The sequence below is a fragment of the Dama dama genome, chromosome 12, assembly GCF_033118175.1.
Source record: "Dama dama isolate Ldn47 chromosome 12, ASM3311817v1, whole genome shotgun sequence".
In the NCBI taxonomy this organism is placed as follows: domain Eukaryota; kingdom Metazoa; phylum Chordata; class Mammalia; order Artiodactyla; family Cervidae; genus Dama; species Dama dama.
This window is the reverse complement of record NC_083692.1, coordinates 46,554,975-46,573,219: the sequence shown is the minus strand read 5'-3', so window position 1 is coordinate 46,573,219 and position 18,245 is coordinate 46,554,975. Positions and strand designations below refer to the sequence as shown.

The 18,245-nt window shown below is 36.9% G+C and overlaps 1 protein-coding gene and 1 non-coding gene across 3 annotated transcripts in view; one reads left to right on the top strand and one right to left on the bottom strand.

Moving 5' to 3' along the window:
• UNC13C (unc-13 homolog C) overlaps positions 1–18,245 on the bottom strand; it is a 609,739-nt gene that overhangs the window by 324,005 nt on the left and 267,489 nt on the right. The gene's annotated exons all lie outside the window — the stretch shown is intronic.
• TRNAC-ACA (transfer RNA cysteine (anticodon ACA)) lies at positions 13,166–13,237 on the top strand. Its single transcript has one exon. It is a non-coding gene; the product is annotated as a tRNA-Cys (tRNA).

The following is an 18,245-nucleotide window of genomic DNA, read 5'->3' as shown; positions in this document are numbered from 1 at the left end:
CTGATATTGGGGGGGGGGGGGATTGGGGACAGGAGGAGAAGGGGATGACAGAAAATGAGATGGCTGGAAGGCATCACCAACTGGATCGACGTGGGTTTGGGTGGACTCTGGGAGTTGCTGATGGTAGGGAGGCCTGGCGTGCTGTGATTCATGGGGTTGCAGAGTTGGACACGACTAAGCAACTGAACTGAACTGAACAGTATTGTTGGGTGTAAGTACACAGTGTATAGCAGATCCTTAAACTTCTCTTACTTATTTGAAACTCTGTGCCTATTGATTAGTAAACTCCCATTTCTCACTCTCTATAGCCTCCAAAACTATCGTTTTTGTCTATGATTCTGTTACTATTACTATTTCAGATATCTCATAAAAGTGGAATAATGCAGTATTTGTCTTTTTGTAACTGGCTTAGCATAACACCTTAAAGTTCATCCTTACTACACATATTGTAGAATTTCCTTCCTTTGTAAGGATGAATAACATCACATTGTATGCACACATCACATTTCCTTCATTCACTCACCTGTCGTTGGACAGAGAGGCTGTCTCCACATCCTGGCTATTGTGAATAACACTGAACGTGGAAGTACTAATAACTCCTTGAGATTGTGATTTCAATTCTTTTGGATATATGCCCAGAAGTCAGATTGCTGAATTATATGCTAGTTTTATTTCCAAATTTTTGAGTAAACTCCACAAACTTTTCCATAGCAGCTGCACCATTTTGCATTCCCACCAACAGTGGAAAGGTTCACACAAGGGGGGAAAGATAGATAGGAACTGAAACCACAGAGCAAAGTCCCATCCAGCAGGAGACCGAAACATGGAAGAGACTCAGGCATTATGTTGATGCTCTGCAAGGCAGAGAGGGAAGGAAAAAACATGCTCTGGCTTTTCCATTCACCCACCTTTGATCTTACGGCAATGCTTTCTCATAGCCAAATCTAGTCAGCAGGGAAATCTGGCCTTCAGAGTTCAGTTCCCTGACATAAAGAGCATGCCAAAGATATTGCAGGGAATAAATGTTATAGCTAACAGGTAAATGACCAGCATATATGCTAAACTCATGTAGAAAATGCCATAAAGAAATATGTTGCTTAATTCAAAGTATTTCTTTGCTTCTCTCTCGTACTCCTTTTAGCATTGGCTTGTCCTTCCCTGACAGCTCTTAACATTTGCATTGTCATAGATAAAACTCTTTAATGCTAAAAGCATTTTTTAAGAGTGTATCATTTAATTTCCTTATTTGAGGAAAGGAAATTGATAGAGAATAATAAATATTTTTTGTAATAACACAATGAGTGATTTGGAAAGAAAATTATGAGTATATAAGTGCTTTGAAAAGATAACAGTGTTTTAAAATATGAACCATTTTGTTATCATTAATGTTATATAGCCACTCTGTATACATACATGGATGCTTTAAAACTTTTAAAACTATATTGTTTTTTCACAAAGACGGAGCATCCCTCTACCAATTTCCACTGCAATAAGAACAATTTATATCACACTGTATTCAGTGCCCTACTTCACTCATTGAATGTTACTGTCAATATTTTAATGGAAATATATTGTTAATGTTAGTTTTTAACCTTTAAAAGGTTTGATACTTGATCTATATAATTGTATTTAATTTTACAAATGCGAGATCATACTCCACACACCATTTAGTATCTTTATAAATTGTGTCCATCCTGACATATACACATGTACATCATTCTTTTTAATGATTATATGATATATTCAATTATATGATGTATCCTAATTGAATTCATCCCCTATAGTAGATAGTAGATGGCTATTTAAGTGGCTTCCAATATACTACTGCAGTGCTACCGTAAAAATATTCTAGTCTGAGAAATTAACAGTGGATTTTTTAGTTTGGAAATTATGTCAGTTACACATATCTGTATATCTGCTTGCAAAATAGGAGACCCAGGTTCGATCCCTGGATTGGAAAGATGGCTTGGAGAAGGGAATGGCTACCCACTCCAGTATTCTTGCCTAGAAAACTCCATGGACAGAAGAGCCTGGTAGGCTGCAGTCCATGAGGTTTCAAAGAGATGGAAATAACTGAGCAACTAACATATACACACATTACTAAAATATTCTGCAGAAAGCATACATGTGCTTACACTTACACCTGTTTCTCTATACATTCATTAGTATTGAATACTATCACTTTTCAATCTTTGCTAATCAGAAAATTTAAATATACTTTCTCATATTATAATGACTTTTAGGAAGCACATCTTTTATATATGAATGACATATGTATATATAATATGTGTGCAATATTTTCCTCTTTCCCACACCAGTTCAATTGAAAAGGAGAAAAAAAAAAAACAATGAAAAATTCCCTCCTCCAAAGAGACCTCTAAAGAGCTTATGATTATTTCTTGCTAGAGACAAAGGGTTAAAATAAATAGCCAGAATTTGTCCCTGGCAAGAGAACAGAATCAGTCAGCATGAATTTTTATAGGCACTTAAGTAACCTTTCTCTTAAATTCTCCCCTTCACTCTTTGCTAGAAAAGAACAACTGCTATTCTCTAGAGGAACTCTGGAGCAATAACTGGAAAGTCAGCAGCAAACTGCAGTTATACCAACTGCCTGATCAGACCTTATCTGAATACCACACTCGAAGCAGAAGCAGTGATCATGAAGGTAAATACTATTAGCTAATATCCCTCTCAATCCAAACATCAGCAACACAGCACAGTGCACAGGCTTGTGGAAGACTTCTGCACAAATGACCAAGGCACTGCTAAAAAAAAAAGAGAAGAAATTTAGGAAAGGCTGCCTTCCAATTAACTTTTCCACTTAAATCTAAGCTCAACCAATTATCAGGAATACAACAATTGAGCTTAAGAACTCATAAACAGTTATCTTGGGTATACGTCAGACCTCTCTGGATTCTTTGGCTGGAGGTTATGGAAAATACAAAGAGATGCAATTCAAAAAGAAAAGAAATACCACAAGAAGCCACTCGACAGCACCTCTGTTACTTTGACTTTGGTCCTCATTATAGTAACAACCTTTCATCATTAAAACATAAACTCAAATGTCTTGAAAATTAGATTTGGATCTACTTAACTGTGAACATTTAGCTAAAACTTTACATTAAAAAACATCCATTTGAATATTTTCAGACGTTCGAAAGGATCCAATTTAATGAACTATGTGTGTGTGCAGGCACGCGCATGCTCATGCTCAGTCATATCTGACTCTTTGTGACCCAGTGGACTGTGGTTTGCCAGGCACCTCTGTCCATGCAATTTTCCAGGCAAGAATATTGGAGTGGATTGCCATTTCCTGCTCCAGGTGGGTCTCCCTGACTCAGGGACTGAACCCATGTCTTCTGAGTCTCCTGCATTGGTAGGCAGATTCTTGACCACTGGGTCACCTGGGAAACGAATCAACTACAAACATAGCTTAAGTCAAAAAAAAGTATAAAAAACACTATACTCCAGATGATATAAATGTACAACTGATTATTCAGATAGAATTAATTTCAAAAGAAGATATTAGTATAGGCTGAACCATATGAAATTATAATTTTTATAGGTCAAAAAAATTATCAGAAATTTCACGTGGCTTGATCTAGCCATAACTACTAGCTCCATATAACAAAATCTTGTTTATGTCCTAACTGAAAATCCACTTTGTACTTGGCAAGTACAAAAAATTCTATGAGATTAAAAAATGAGTGCATTTATAAAACCTAGTCTGATCAATAATCAAGATACTGAAGAAATTAGTGATGGTGGTATAAGAAGGCAAATAAAAGAACTAAATAACAAAGATATTCAAGATTACTAAATTGTAGTCACTGGATAATGGCATTGATCCTAGAGAAAATATTTGAAGAGATAATAGCTGAAAGCTTCCTTAACATGGGAAAGGAAACAGTCAACCAAGTCCAGGAAGTACAGAGTCCCAGGAAGGATAAACCCAAGGAGGAATGCCCCAAGACACACAGTAATCAAACTGACAAAAATTAAAGGCAAGGATAAAATATTAAAAGCAATAAGGGAAAAATGGCAAGTAACTTTCAAGGGAACTCCCATCAGGCTATCAGCTGATTTCTCAACAGATACTCTACAAGCCAGAAGGGAATGGCATGATATATGTAAAGTGATGAAAGGGAAGAGCCTACAACCAAGAATACTCTACCCAGCAAGACTCTCTTTCAGAAATTATGGAGAAATCAAAAGCTTTTCAGACAAGCAAAAGTTAAGAGAATTCAGCACTACCAAACCAGCTTTACAGCAAATGCTAAAGGAACTTCTCAAGGCAAGAAACATAAGAGAAGGAAAAGACCTACAGAAAATAAACCTAAAACAATTAAGAAAACAGTAATAGGATCAAAGGAACCAACTAAAAGACACAAACTAGCTAGGCGGATGAAAACATGTGCAATGCAGGCACTTTCAATTTCCACGTAACTCTGCTTGACCCCCCCCCCACCCCCAAATTGTATGTAGTCTATACTGCTGGGGAATCATGTTGCCATTATGGCTTGCAGTTGTAATTATTTTTTTATTTTTAGTCTGCCTACTGATTGTGAAAACTGATAAACATCTCTCACTATTGTGATTATGTAACTATTACTCACTTAATATCACTGTATCATGATTGGTCAACAGAAAAATAAGAGAACTGTATCACCAAAACTACAATAGAAAAACCTGTAATCACTTTTTAAAATTCAGATGCATATCAGAATTATGCTGAAATGTTTTGAAAAATACAAATGCCCAGGTATTTCTTTTTTTTCTCCAGAGTCCCAAATAGGTTTCTAATGAGAAGCTATCTTTAAAAACAACTCGACTAAATAATGATCTTTTACTTTTATCTAGTTTGTTTCACTTTTTCTATTTCATATTCAGTGACCCCATTTAATTAGGTTTATGTTTACCACTTTCTCCATCTTTTTTAATATTCTTTCTTAAGCCTTTATCAAGAGTAGTAGAAAAGCTTTTATATACTGATATATAAATATAATATATATATTTTAGAAAACTTATGAATTTTTGCCTAACAAAAAAATTTGACATTTTATTTCACTTGTTTGACTTATTATGAATATAATGCTAGATTTTTAATTTAAAAATATATATGCAGCAAGCAACAAAGGTTTACTGTATAGCACATAGAAATATATTCAATATCTTATAATAACATATAATAGAAAATAATCTTAAAAATTACAGATGTGTGTATATACAGCTGAATCACCTTGCTGTGCATCTGAAACACTGTAAGTCAACTATACTTCAATAAAACATATATATTAAGAAAAAATATATAGTGTCTCATTTTTGATGGAATTATCCCAACATACGAACTTAATTATTTTATAATAGTAAGGTTTCATAAAATAGTAAATCTATAATATCAAAAAGGGATTATATATCATCTTCTAACAAGAAGATATGCTAAATGTCCCCTCAGAGTTAGTGGTAATTTTCCATCCTGTGTTTTCTTAATTTTACCCTTAGCTCTGTCAAAACTGGGTCATAGTAAAAGCTCAAAATGTTATTCTACTGATTATTTCAAGGCTTTAAATAAGTTAAAACACAGTTTGTTCCCTTTACTATCCCTTCAAATCCAACTGTATTTAAAAGTTACTAGGCAGAGACATAAAACTGAAAGTAAAAAACACATCATGAAGACAAGCTGCATTGGCAAGGGTTCCTTTGAAAGGAAAACACATACTGGTGATGCTAAAAAAAAGTAAATACCTGAATTCACCAAATAATGCTCAAATTGTTGACACAGAGAAGAAAGACATAGCTTTGGAATTTCTTGGGAAAATTAATATTTCCCAATGGAGAGGAAGGAGGGAAAAATAAGGGTGAAACAATAGTGCAAATAAACAATTATGTCTATAAATATTTAAAGACATGTTATAAACATTTATAGACACACTCACTGGTAAGAAATTCACTTTAGAAGTTATCATTTGGAAATAACCATTAAACAGATTTTTACGCTTACTGTATATTTAACATTATTTTAGGAGGTCCTCACCATCAAATAACTCAATACTTAGGTTGGAAAACAACACTAACATTTATATAAAACAGGCATGAAAATCATCAAGGACTTTATCAAAAGTGCTCTAAAGTATAGTATAACTACCAAGGAAACCTGTCACCGAAAGTAGACTTGCTAAGATGGCACATTGCTTTAATTTTGAGTAATGACTTTTTATACAGAAATCAATGAGTAGCTATGAAAAGTTTATAACATTATTATGTACCAATTAGATCTTCCAGAAGGCCTGAGTAAGAGAGTCAAGCAATCAGGTGGGCGGGGTGGGGGGGAGGGCAGGTAGAATCTCTGCTTTTGGCTCTACTACTTATAACTTCAAGAATACAAAAAAGAACTATACAAAAAAGATCTTAATGACCCAGATAACCACAATGGTGTGATTACACACAACTTGAGAAAACTATTTCTTTCTTGAAAGCATATGCCCATTTGAGGAGTTACTCATAAGCTTTCATAGCTGCTCTGTTTATAATAGCTAAATACTGAAAAAACCCAAGCATTCATTAATATATGAGTTTCATATGCATAGACTGAAATACTCTTGTATGGAAAGAAATGTACTATATTGGTGTATACAGTGACTTAGGTAGATCTCAAAATAATTATGTTGAGTGAAAGAATTCAGGGAAAAATAAGAGTATGTGCAGTATAAATCCACTTATATAAAATTATAAAAATGCAAACTAATTATATAAGACATCAAATCAGTGGTTGGCCAGGGGAGAGGGTTTCAATAAAGAGAAATAATAGGGGAATGTGATGGGAAAGAAGTCCAGGAAAATTTTTGGAGGTGATGGATGTTCCAGTTATATTGATTGTGGTGGTGTGGTTACATGAATGAAAACAGATGCCAAAACCTAATAAATTATACATTTGAAATATATGCAGTTACTTGTATGTCAGTTATATCTCAAGTAATTATACCACTTTATTTTCTCAATGGCAATAAAGTAATTCCAGTTGCTCCACATCCTGGCTAATACTTGGCCATAATAGCATAAGGTCTGGAAGAAACAACAGGGAGTGTACTTTTGTAAAGTTCTTACACTGTGTGTGAAGTGGTATATTATCACTGGTAGACTGAATGTAATAAAGATAAATACTACATTCAATACCCAATTATGATTTAAAAAAAGAAACTCTCCAGAAAGTGGGCATAGAGGGAACACACCTCAACATAATAAAGGCTATATATGACAAACCCAAAGCAACATCATTCTCAATGGTGAAACACTGAAAGCATTTCCTCTAAGATCAGGAATAAGATAAGGATGTTCACTCTCTCCACTTTTACTGAATATAACTTTGGAAGCCCTAGCGATAGCAATCACAGAAGAAAAATAAATTAAGGAAATCCAAACTGGAAAGGAAGTAGTAAAACTGCTGCTATATGCAGTTTGCATTTTTATACATGATATGATACTACACATAGAAAACCCTAAAGACACTACCAGAAAACTTCTAGAGCTCATGAACAAATTTGGCAAAGTTTCAGGATACAAAATTAAGACACAGAAATACCTTGCATTTCTATACACTAACAACAAAATATCAGAAACAGGAATTAAGGAACCAATTCCATTTGCCATTGCATCAAACAGTATAAGATATTAGAGGTAAACCTACGTAAGGAGGAAAAAGACCTGTACTTATGAAACTACAAAATACTGATGAAAGAAATCAGAGGTGGCACAAACAGATGGAGAGATATATACCATGTTCTTGGATTGGAAGAATCAGTATTGTTAAAATGACTGCACTACCCAAAGTAATCTACAGTTTGAATGCAATCCCTGTCAAATTACCAACGCATTTTTCACAGCATAAGAAAAAAAAAATTAGTTTGTATAGAAACACAAAAGATCCCAAATAGCAAAAGCAACCTTGAGAAAGAAAAATGGAGCTGGAAGAATCATGTGTTCTGACTTCAGACTACACTACAAAGCTACAGTAATCAAAACAGTATGATTCTGGTACAAAAACATACATATCGATCAATGGAAAATGACACAAAAAGTCCAGAGATAAATCCACATAATGTCACCTAATCTCTGACAAAGAAGGCAAGGCTTTTCTGTCCATGGAATTTTCCAGGAAACAATAGTGGAGTGGGTTGCCATTTCTCCTGCATGAGATCTTCCTGACCCAGGGATCAAACCCACGTCTCTTGTGTCTCCTGCAACAGCAGGTGAATTCTTAACCAACTGCACCACCTGCGAAACCTTAAGTCTAGATACTATACAACTCTTAGAGGAAAACAAAGGCAGAACACTCTGATAAAAATGGTAGGAGGACCTTTTTGATCCACCTACAGTAATGAAAATAAAACTAAAAATAAACAGATGGGACCTAATTAGATTTGTTGTTCATATTTATCTCAGTGTCTGTAGCACCTAGGAGAGTGACTCACACATAATGTTCACTGAATGAATTACTTTTATAAAGACAGTTGGAGCTGATACTGACACACACAGAAATGCCTGGAAAGCTGGACTTAGTGTTGTAGGGTTCTAGGTCAGTAGAGAGCTGCATGCTTCCAGTGTGGCTGCAGTTAGCCCAACCATGTGGATCTCTTCTGTCTGCCTTCAAAATTGTTGGTCCACAAGTGGGGCACATCCAGGGGGCAAGCGGATGAATCAAATAGAGGTTGACTGGCTGTACTGCTTGAATCTTGAAAACACTACATAAATTTAGATGATTCCATCTGCCTTTACTAGATATATTCTACTTAGAGGGAATTGACTCAATCCACAGGCTCAAATTAGTCATCAGGAGACCAATATGACTTGTATAGTTTGTTTCACAAACATGAGTAGGCTAATTGCCTAAAAGTCCAAAGAAGCTCCCTGACAGCAAACTCTTGAGTACTAGAAGTGGGAGACACAGGATGTTAAGACCAAGGCTATTAGGAACCACATGAAAGCTAATTAATGAAAACTTACTGACACAGCCTTGTCTAACTCAATGAAACTATGAGCCATGCTGTGTAGGGCCACCCAAGCTGGACAGGTCATGGTGGAGAGTTCAGACAAACGTGATCCACTGGAGAAGGGAATGGTGAACCATTTCAGTATTCTTGCCTTGAGACCCCATGAACAGTATGAAAAGGCAAAAAGATAGGACACAAAAAGATGAACTTCCCAGGCCTGTATGTGCCCAATATGCTACTGGAGATCACTGGAGAAATAACTCCAGAAAGAATGAAGAGCTGGAGCCACAGTGAAAACAACGCTCAGTTGTGGATGTGACTGGTGATGGAAGTAGAGTCCGTTGCTGTAAAGAACAATATTGCATAGGAACCTGGAATGTTAGGTCCATGAATCAAGGTAAATTAGAAGTGGTTGAACAGGACATGGCAAGAGTGAACACCGACATTTTAGGAATCAGTGAACTAAAATGAACTGGGATAGGCGAATTTAATTCAGATGACCATATATCTACTATTGTGGGCAAGAATCCTTTAGAAGAAATGAAGTAGCCATCATAGTCAACAAGAGTCTGAAATGCAGTACTTGGGTGCAATCTCAAAAATGACAGGATGACCTCTGTTCATTTCCAAGACAAACCATTCAATATCACAGTAATGCAAGTCTATGCCCTAGCTAGTAATGCTGAAGAAGCTGAAGTTGAATGGGTCTATGAAGAACTACAAGAACTTCTAGAACTAACAGCAAAAAAAGATATTCATTTTATCATAGAGGACTGGAATAAAAAAGTAGGAAGTCAAGAGATACCTGGAGTAACAGGCAATATGGCCCTGGAGTACAAAATGAAGCAGGGAAAAGGCTAACAGAGTTTTGTCAGAGAACGCACTGGTCATAGAAAACACCCTCTTCCAACAACACAAGAGAAGACTCTACAGATGGACCTCACCAGATGGTCAAAACCAAAATCAGATTAATTCTATTCTTTGCAACCAAAGATGGAAAACCTCTATACAGTCAGCAAAAACAAGTCCAGGAGCTGACTGTGCTAAGATCATGAACTCCTTATTGCCAAATTCAGACTTAAATTGAAGAAAGTAGGGAAAACCACTAGACCATTCAGGTATGACCTAAATCAAATCCCTTATGATTATACAGTGGAAGTGAGAAACAGATTTAAGGGACTAGATCTGATAGACAGAGTGCCTGATGAACTATGGATAGAGCTTCATGACATTGTACAGGAGAAAGGAATCAAGACCATCCCCAAGAAAAAGAAATGTAAAAAGGCAAAATGGTAATCTGAGGAGGCCTTACAAACAGTTGAGAAAAGAAGAGAAGCTAAAGGCAACAGAGAAAAGGAAAGATATACTCATTTGAATGCGGAGTTCCAAAGAATAGCAAGGAGAGATAAGAAAGCCTTCCTCAGTGATTAATGCAAAGAAATAGAGGAAAACAATTGAATGGGAAAGACTAGAAATCTCTTCAAGAAAATTAGAGATAAAAATGGAGCTTTTTATGCAAAAATGGGCACAGTAAAGAACAGAAATGGTCAGGACATAAAAGAAGCAGAAGCTATTAAGAAGAGGTGGCAAGAATACAGAGAACAACTGTAAAAAACAGATCTTCATGACCCAGATAACAATGATGGTGTGATTACTTATCTAGAGCTAGACATCCTGGAATGTTAAGTCAAGTGGAACTTATGAAGGATCACTACGAACAAAACTAGTGGAGGTAATGGAATTCCAGTTGAGATATTTCAAATCCTGAAAGATGATGCTGTGAAAGTGCTAAACTCAATAAGCCAGCAAATTTGGAAAACTCAGCAGTGGCCACAGGACTGGAAAAGGTCAGTTTTCATTCCAATCTCAAAGAAAGGCAAGGCCAAAGAATGCTCAAAATACTGCCCAATTGCACTCATCTCACATGCTAGCAAAGTAATGATCAAAATTCTCCAAGCAAGGCTTCAACAGTATGTGAACTGTGAACTTCCAGATGTTCAAGCTCGGTTTAGAAAAGGCTGAGGATCCAGATATCAAATTGCCAACATCTGCTGGATCATCGAAAAAGCAACAGAGTTCCAGAAAAACATCTACTTCTACTTTATTGACTATGCAAAAGCCTTTGACTGTATGGATCAAAACTAACTGTAAATTCTTAAAGAGATGGGAATACCAGACCTGCCTCCTGAGAAATCTGTATGAAGGTCAAGAAGCAACAGTTAAAACTGTACATGGAACAACAGACTGGTTCCAAATCGGGAAAAGAGTACGTCAAGGCTGTATATTGTCACCCTGCTTCCGGTAATCAAGACTGCCGGAAGAAATATCAATGACCTCAGATATGCAGATGACACCATCCTTATGGCAGAAAGCAAAGAAGAACTAAGGAGCCTCTTGATGAAAGTGAGGCAGGATTCATGTCAATTCATGTCAATGTATGACAAAACCCACTGCAATGTTGTGAAGTAATTAGCCTCCAACTAATAAAAATAAATGAAAAAAAAAAAAAGAAAAAGAGCTAACAAATACTGATGAGGATGTGGAAAAAAAGAACACTTGTACATTGTTAGTGAAAGTGTAAATTGGTGCAGCCACTACAGAAAAGAATATGGATGTTTCTCAAATAATGAAAAATAAAACTATGATATTATATTAAAAAAAAAAAGAAAGTGAAGCAGGAGAATGAAAAAGCTGGCTTAAAACTCAACATTTAAAAAACAAAGATAATGGCATCTGGTCCCATCACTTCATGGCAAACAGATGGGGAACCAATGGAAAGAGTGACAGACTTTATTTTCTTGGGCTCCAAAATCACTGTAGATGGTGACTTCAGCCATGATATTAAAAGATGCTTGCTGCTTTGAAGAAAAGCTATGTCTAACCTAGACAGTATATTAAAAACAGAGACATTACTTTGCCGACAAAGTCCGTCTAGTCAAAGCTATGGTTTTCCAGTAGTCATGTATGGATGTGAGTTGGACTACAAAGAAAGCTGAGCACTGAAGAATTGATGCCTTTGCACTGTGATATTGGATAAGACTTTTGAGAGTCCCTTGGACTGCAAGGAGATGAAACCAGTCAATCCTAAAGGAAATCAGTCCGGAATGTTCATTGAAAGGACTGATGTTGAAGCTGAAGCTCGGATACTCTGGCCACCTCATGCGATAAACTGACTCATTGGAAAAGACCCTGATATTGGGAAAGATTGAAGGCAGGAGGAGAAGGGGATGACAGAGTATGTGATGGTTGGATAGCATCACCAATTCCATGGACATGAGTTTGAGCAAGCTTCGGGAGTTGGTGATGGACAGGGAAACCTGGCGTGCTGTAGTCCATGGGGTAGGAAAGAGTTGGACACGACTGAACTGACTGACCGAGCAGTGATCAGCAATGAGACCAGAGTACAGGGAAGTGAGAAACGAAGGGAGAGAGGGCAAAGGGACAGAAGGAGGAACAGTGATAGACTGGGCAAAGCAAGACAGAGAGAGAGAAGGGAAATAAGGGCAGAAATGGAGAGAGAGGGGGGAAAATATAATGAAGGGCAGAGATGGAGAAAAACAGGCAGAGATGGACAAATGTCAGAGGGAAAAATAGAAAGAAACTAAAAGGTCACAATAATTTCTGTCCCTTTGGACGTCTACTGTTTGGCTTTTCTTGGATTCCTACAAGGGCACTCTGTGTCCATAATAACATTTGCTTCCTCCTGATGTCTTTTCTACGGGTCAGTTTAAATGTAGACCCTTTCTTCTCACCAAGAGGGATCTCTGCAGAATAGCCCCCATTGTTCTGAGCTTGCCGTTTGCAATTCCCTACTCCCTAGATATTTGGGGCATTTTGTCTGAATTCTATTTGATCCTCACTATAAAACTAAATACATGGCCCCCTATATCTTAGCCTATAGAACATCACAGCAGTATCTCCAAGGATCTGTCCTGTTCTGAAATTTTAGTTTGTTGACTATAAATCCTTTCTTTTTGGTGGCTCTAAGCTCAATTCTAACCTCGTTGAATTTCACCCAATCTTCTTTCTATACTTGCTCCTCTCCTTATTACCAAACATTTAAGTTCTTGTACAAATCATTCATGAAGTAGGTGCTATTCTATAAGCTCTGCTGTGTATAGATGGGTACTGGCTCAACCATATTTACCAAATGAAAGGCAATATTTGTTATATGGACTTCCCTGGTAGCTCAGATGGTAAAGCGTCTGCCTACAATGCAGAAGACCCAGGTTCAATTCCTGGGTTGGGAAGATATCCTGGAGAAGGAAATAGCAACCCACTCTAGTCTTCTTGCCTGGAAAATTCCATGGACAGAGGAGCCTGATAGGCTACAGTCCATGGGGTCGCAAAAAGTCGGACATGACTGAGTGACTTTATTTTCTTTCTTTCCTTCTTTTCTTTTGGTTATATATCCCCATGGTGCCACAATAAAGACAATGATTAGCAAACAAATCTGTAACCCTGTAAATTGTGACTAAGCTCCTTGCTTTGGACAAATGTGGGACTATCTTCTTGACAAATGACTTCCTGATGCTGATACCATCCTTGCAAGCCAGCTCAGATGACTGTGGAAATGCTCCCTTCCCACGTAGTCCAGAAGAGGCCTGCACTAGTAATCCAGGCAATACATCAAATCCCTGATTACATTCAGGCTGTCATTTTAAAATATGAACCGGCCATGCTCTAAAGACATTTTTATATGATTGCAGTATTTAAATGCTATCTCCTATGGAGATTAGTTTATGCTTAATTCATACTCAGCCCTGGGCTGAGCAGTGCATGGCATGGTGGAGAGTCCTGGGCCTGAGGCACTCAGCGTGCCGCTCCATCTGGGTCGCTGTGAATTGAACACAGGTGGCATATGCTGTGAGGGCCAAGGCGATCACACCTCTATAAATAACAGCATTATGAGTTTCTGATACTTCTGAGTTAAAGGAGCTTCTGTATAATACTACTTCATAACAATAACTTTACTGAGTCAAGGTGGGGAATACTTTCTGTGCTCAATGCCCACTGTGAACAAACCTAGACACAATATACAAACCTAGTGTATTGAAAAGCAGAGACATCACTTTGCCAACAAAGGTCTGTATAGTCAAAGCTATGGCTTTTCCAACTAGTCACATATGAATGTGAGAGTTGGACCATAAAGAAAGCTGAGTGCTGAAGAATTGATGCTTTTGAACTGTGGAGCTGGAGAAGACCCTGGAGAGTCCACTGGACAGCAAGGAGATCAAACTAGTCCATCCTAAAGGAAATCAACTCTGAGTATTCATTGGAAGGACTGATACTGAAACTGGAGCGCCAATACTTTGGCCACCTGATACAAGGAACAGACTCATTGGAAAAGACTCTGATGCTGGGAAAGACTGAAAGAAGGAGAAGGGGACAACAGAGAATGAGATGATTGGATGGCATCACAGATTCAATGGACATGAGTTTGAAAAACTCTGGGAGATAGCAAAGGACAAGGAAGCCTGGTGTGCTACAGCCCATGGGGTCATAAAGAGTCAGACATGACTGAGCAACTGAACAACCACAACCCATTGTGAACCTGAGATTCAAAGAGGTTGAGGCATTTCCTGGTGGTTAAGAAGCATACTGAATCCAGAAGGGCTCTGGAACTTAGGTTCATAAACTTTAAGTCCAGAGAGTTTTTTTTTTTTTAATATAATACATAATTACTCAAGTCAGTGCTTCCCATGGACCCAGTACAGTGCTTTGCATATGAGGAAATGGAAGTAGAATTTAACTGATACCCCACTACGCAAGTGGAGCTGGTTGTTCAGACAATACATGAGTAGAATGTTTAAACACCACTGCCATGTCTATTCAACATCACCATGAATGAATGAGGGCATGTCCACACACCTACCATGCTGCTAAGTTGCTTCAGTCATGTCTGACTCTGTGCGACCCCATAGACAGCAGCCCACCAAGCTCCCCATCCCTGGGATTCTCAAGGCAAAAACAATGGAGTGGGTTGCCATTTCCTTCTCCAAACCATAGGCATTGCATTGACTAGACTCTTTATTAAATTAACTCTTTACTCTAATGGTTATTACCAGTCAAAACAAGATAGCTAATACCTGCCTGCTACTGCCCCTCCAAGAGGTAGTCAGCGTGACATTTTGTTTTCATTTCCTATGTTAGCAAAAATGAGGCACCATGGATCAACTATAGGTTTCTCTAGAAATCACAGTATCAACATATAACATATAATCTATGTCTCTTAATCACAAAATTTCTCATTCAAAGGAGCAGACAATACTGCCATTTTCTCTCTAGAATCCACTGGAGAGACTGACTCCTTTTCCTCTTGAGGGAATGGTTTATGATAAGCATAAACATTTCATTAACTGTAGCACAGGAAAATAAAATAAAATGTCATAATTAATTATGTAATGATCAAATACATAAATTACTAGGATCCAAGAGCAAAGATAATGAGCACCTTAGATTTACATACCATTATCATTTTCAAAGAATTTTTATATATATTAGCTTAATTAACTCTCATGTGATATTTTAAAAATTATACATTTACAACCCCTACTCTCCCACATTTCTGCAAGGGCTTAACTGGTCATGCCTCTTTTCCCTGTAAACACTCTCTAGAGTGTCCCAATCTAGAATCACACATTCATAGTCTTTTGAAGATTAAAATTTCCAACTTCTCTTTTTAACCCACGGTAAGAGAGGTAGAATTAAAATTGAAATCACTTGGCATTAATCTCTTGAGGGCATCAAAGTGCCATTAGTGGGAGAACAATTAAGCTTTCAAGCAAAAAAATTGAAAAATTACTTCATTTGCATTTTTGTCTTACCAGCTTGTGACTGCCTTGTTGGTTCAGATCAATTGCATTTTTTCCGAAGGAAGAATTTGGATGTGGGTAAAAACAGACCTCTGTACTTCTACTTGTATCTTATTTTTGATTTCACAATAGGGGGCTCCTTTGTAGACTTGACTGTACTATAACCTGTGTAAGCTTTGATTTTTTTCAATAAAATGAAGGAGTTGGATAAAACCATCTCTCAATATTTCACTCAATTTCAATTCTCTAAATTCTTACTTCAGCAGTACTTCTTTCCTACAGCACCTTGTTCATCAGACTAATCTTGGTCTCATTATTCAGACTGGAACTTTTTCAATATTAAAGTATTACTGCTATGTTTGCTCTAAATCCTTGGCACAAAGGATATGATGTCACTAATGTTAATAATTGTAATAATACAACTGCTATTTTGAATATGCTTAACAGGTAACAAAAGCTCTCTATATATTATCTCAAGAAATATATCAATCCTATGAAGTATGTATTATCTCAGCTTTTCATATTAGAAAAGCTAAAGTTCAGAATTTAAACAAATTGCCCCAAATGCAAGCTAAAGTTACACCATTAATAAGCCATCCTATTTTCAGAACCTCAGGACACGTTTTTACACTCCAGTTCACAGGGAAGAACTGTCAGGTTAGTGGGAGGCATGGATGAGTTCATCTATGACATGTGTGCATTTTTCAAAATCTGCACATAAAATCACCATGAACTCATTTCCTCCTGCCAAAGAAAGTCCCTTATAAAGAAAGATAAATTTGCAATTTCCACACCATTTTCATGGTCAAATGAAAACATGCACAGGTAGATTCAAAATAGTATTTCTAGAACCAATGATACAGAACATCAATAATAAAAGTGGAATCTTTGCGTTCAGGTAGCTGGCAATAAAATTAATTACTGTTGAAAATTTAGACATTCATATTTTACATTCTAGAAGGAAAGAAACAAAATATTTGTGAGCATAGTTTCACTTACAGCTCATAAATATTGATGGTAAAGTGAAAATAAGAAATATATATATAATTATATATATATACAGCAGGGTACAATAAATTTAAATTTCCTCTTCCTTGAAAAGAAGGCTGTTTAAAAAATACATATATTGTTGTTGCCAGTATGTGGTGTCTCTTATCAAAAGGAAAACCAAGCATACAGTAAATTACATGAAAAACTGCCAATCAGCATAGCATATCAAAAACTCATATTTTAACTACCTATTTCAATATACTCAGCCCATGAACCATGACGTTTTCTGACCTGTACAGTGGGGACAAACACTATTCCTGACATGAATGAGCACTGGACGCTGTCATATCTAGTTCTTTTGGGTGGAACTTATCTTGATTTGGGGCAGTTTTCTCACTGCAAGCATGTATCATTACTCAGATGATTTGTCAAAGGAGGCCCTTTGCAAGATTAGAAAACTAGACTATTTCAACTACAGCATTTCTGTAGTAATGTCTGTTTAGTGCTGCCGACATAATACTACAACATTAAAGGATGCTTTATTTAAAAGGTTGGGGACTGCTGCTTTGTTTCATAGACTGCAACTGGCAACCTACGAATCACATATATCCGGATGTTGCACCCTGTTTCACATGTTCTGTGTTGGCTCTCACACTATCTTATTTTGTTCTGCTAACCAGTTAAATTCAAAGTTCCAGACTTTCCATTCTAGTCAAGAAGGAGTAACAGGGACTAGAGATATACCCTCACATGATAAGTCAAAAAGTGAGCAAAATATTTGAAATATTGTTTTTCAATATACTGAAGATTTGTCAACAGTGATTTCAAGAAGACCAAAAAAAAAAAAAAAAACCCCAAAATTAACAAGGTGAGCCTCACCATTACTTCAGCTTACTTCCCTGAGCGAATTTCCAGGCCATTGTGCAAGGAGAGGAAAGCCAGGTGGAGTCCTCTGGACTCTCTGAGTGAGAAAGACAGAGCTGAAAATCTGAGGAAACCAAAGCAGTTAGAAGTCACAGATCATACTATCAAAAAGAAGAGGACTGAACTGAAAAAAACAAAAACAAAAAAAAACAACTTCCAATCTGCTACAGGCTCATCTGGAGCAATCAGTTGAGCAATAAGTGCATGCATGTGATAAAACTACCAAAGGCCAGGTTAGAAGCCATCCTCAAAATAATTAGATGTCACAATGCCCAGCACTCACCAAGGCCAGAAGTAGTGCTTATGTCTCCTGCACAGATAAGAAAAGTTTATCATTCATGAGTCAGTTGGCAGAGGATATGGAAAAGTCTTGCTTCAGCACTGAGGAGTAATTAGCCTGAAGTTGAGTGCTGTTTCATTTCCACTTAATAAATTTTAAAAGCAAGACCTAAAGAACTAAAGGGTTTTCATGTAACTTAACTACATCTCAGAACAGAGCTCAGGAATATTTAGAGGATGTTAAAAGTAC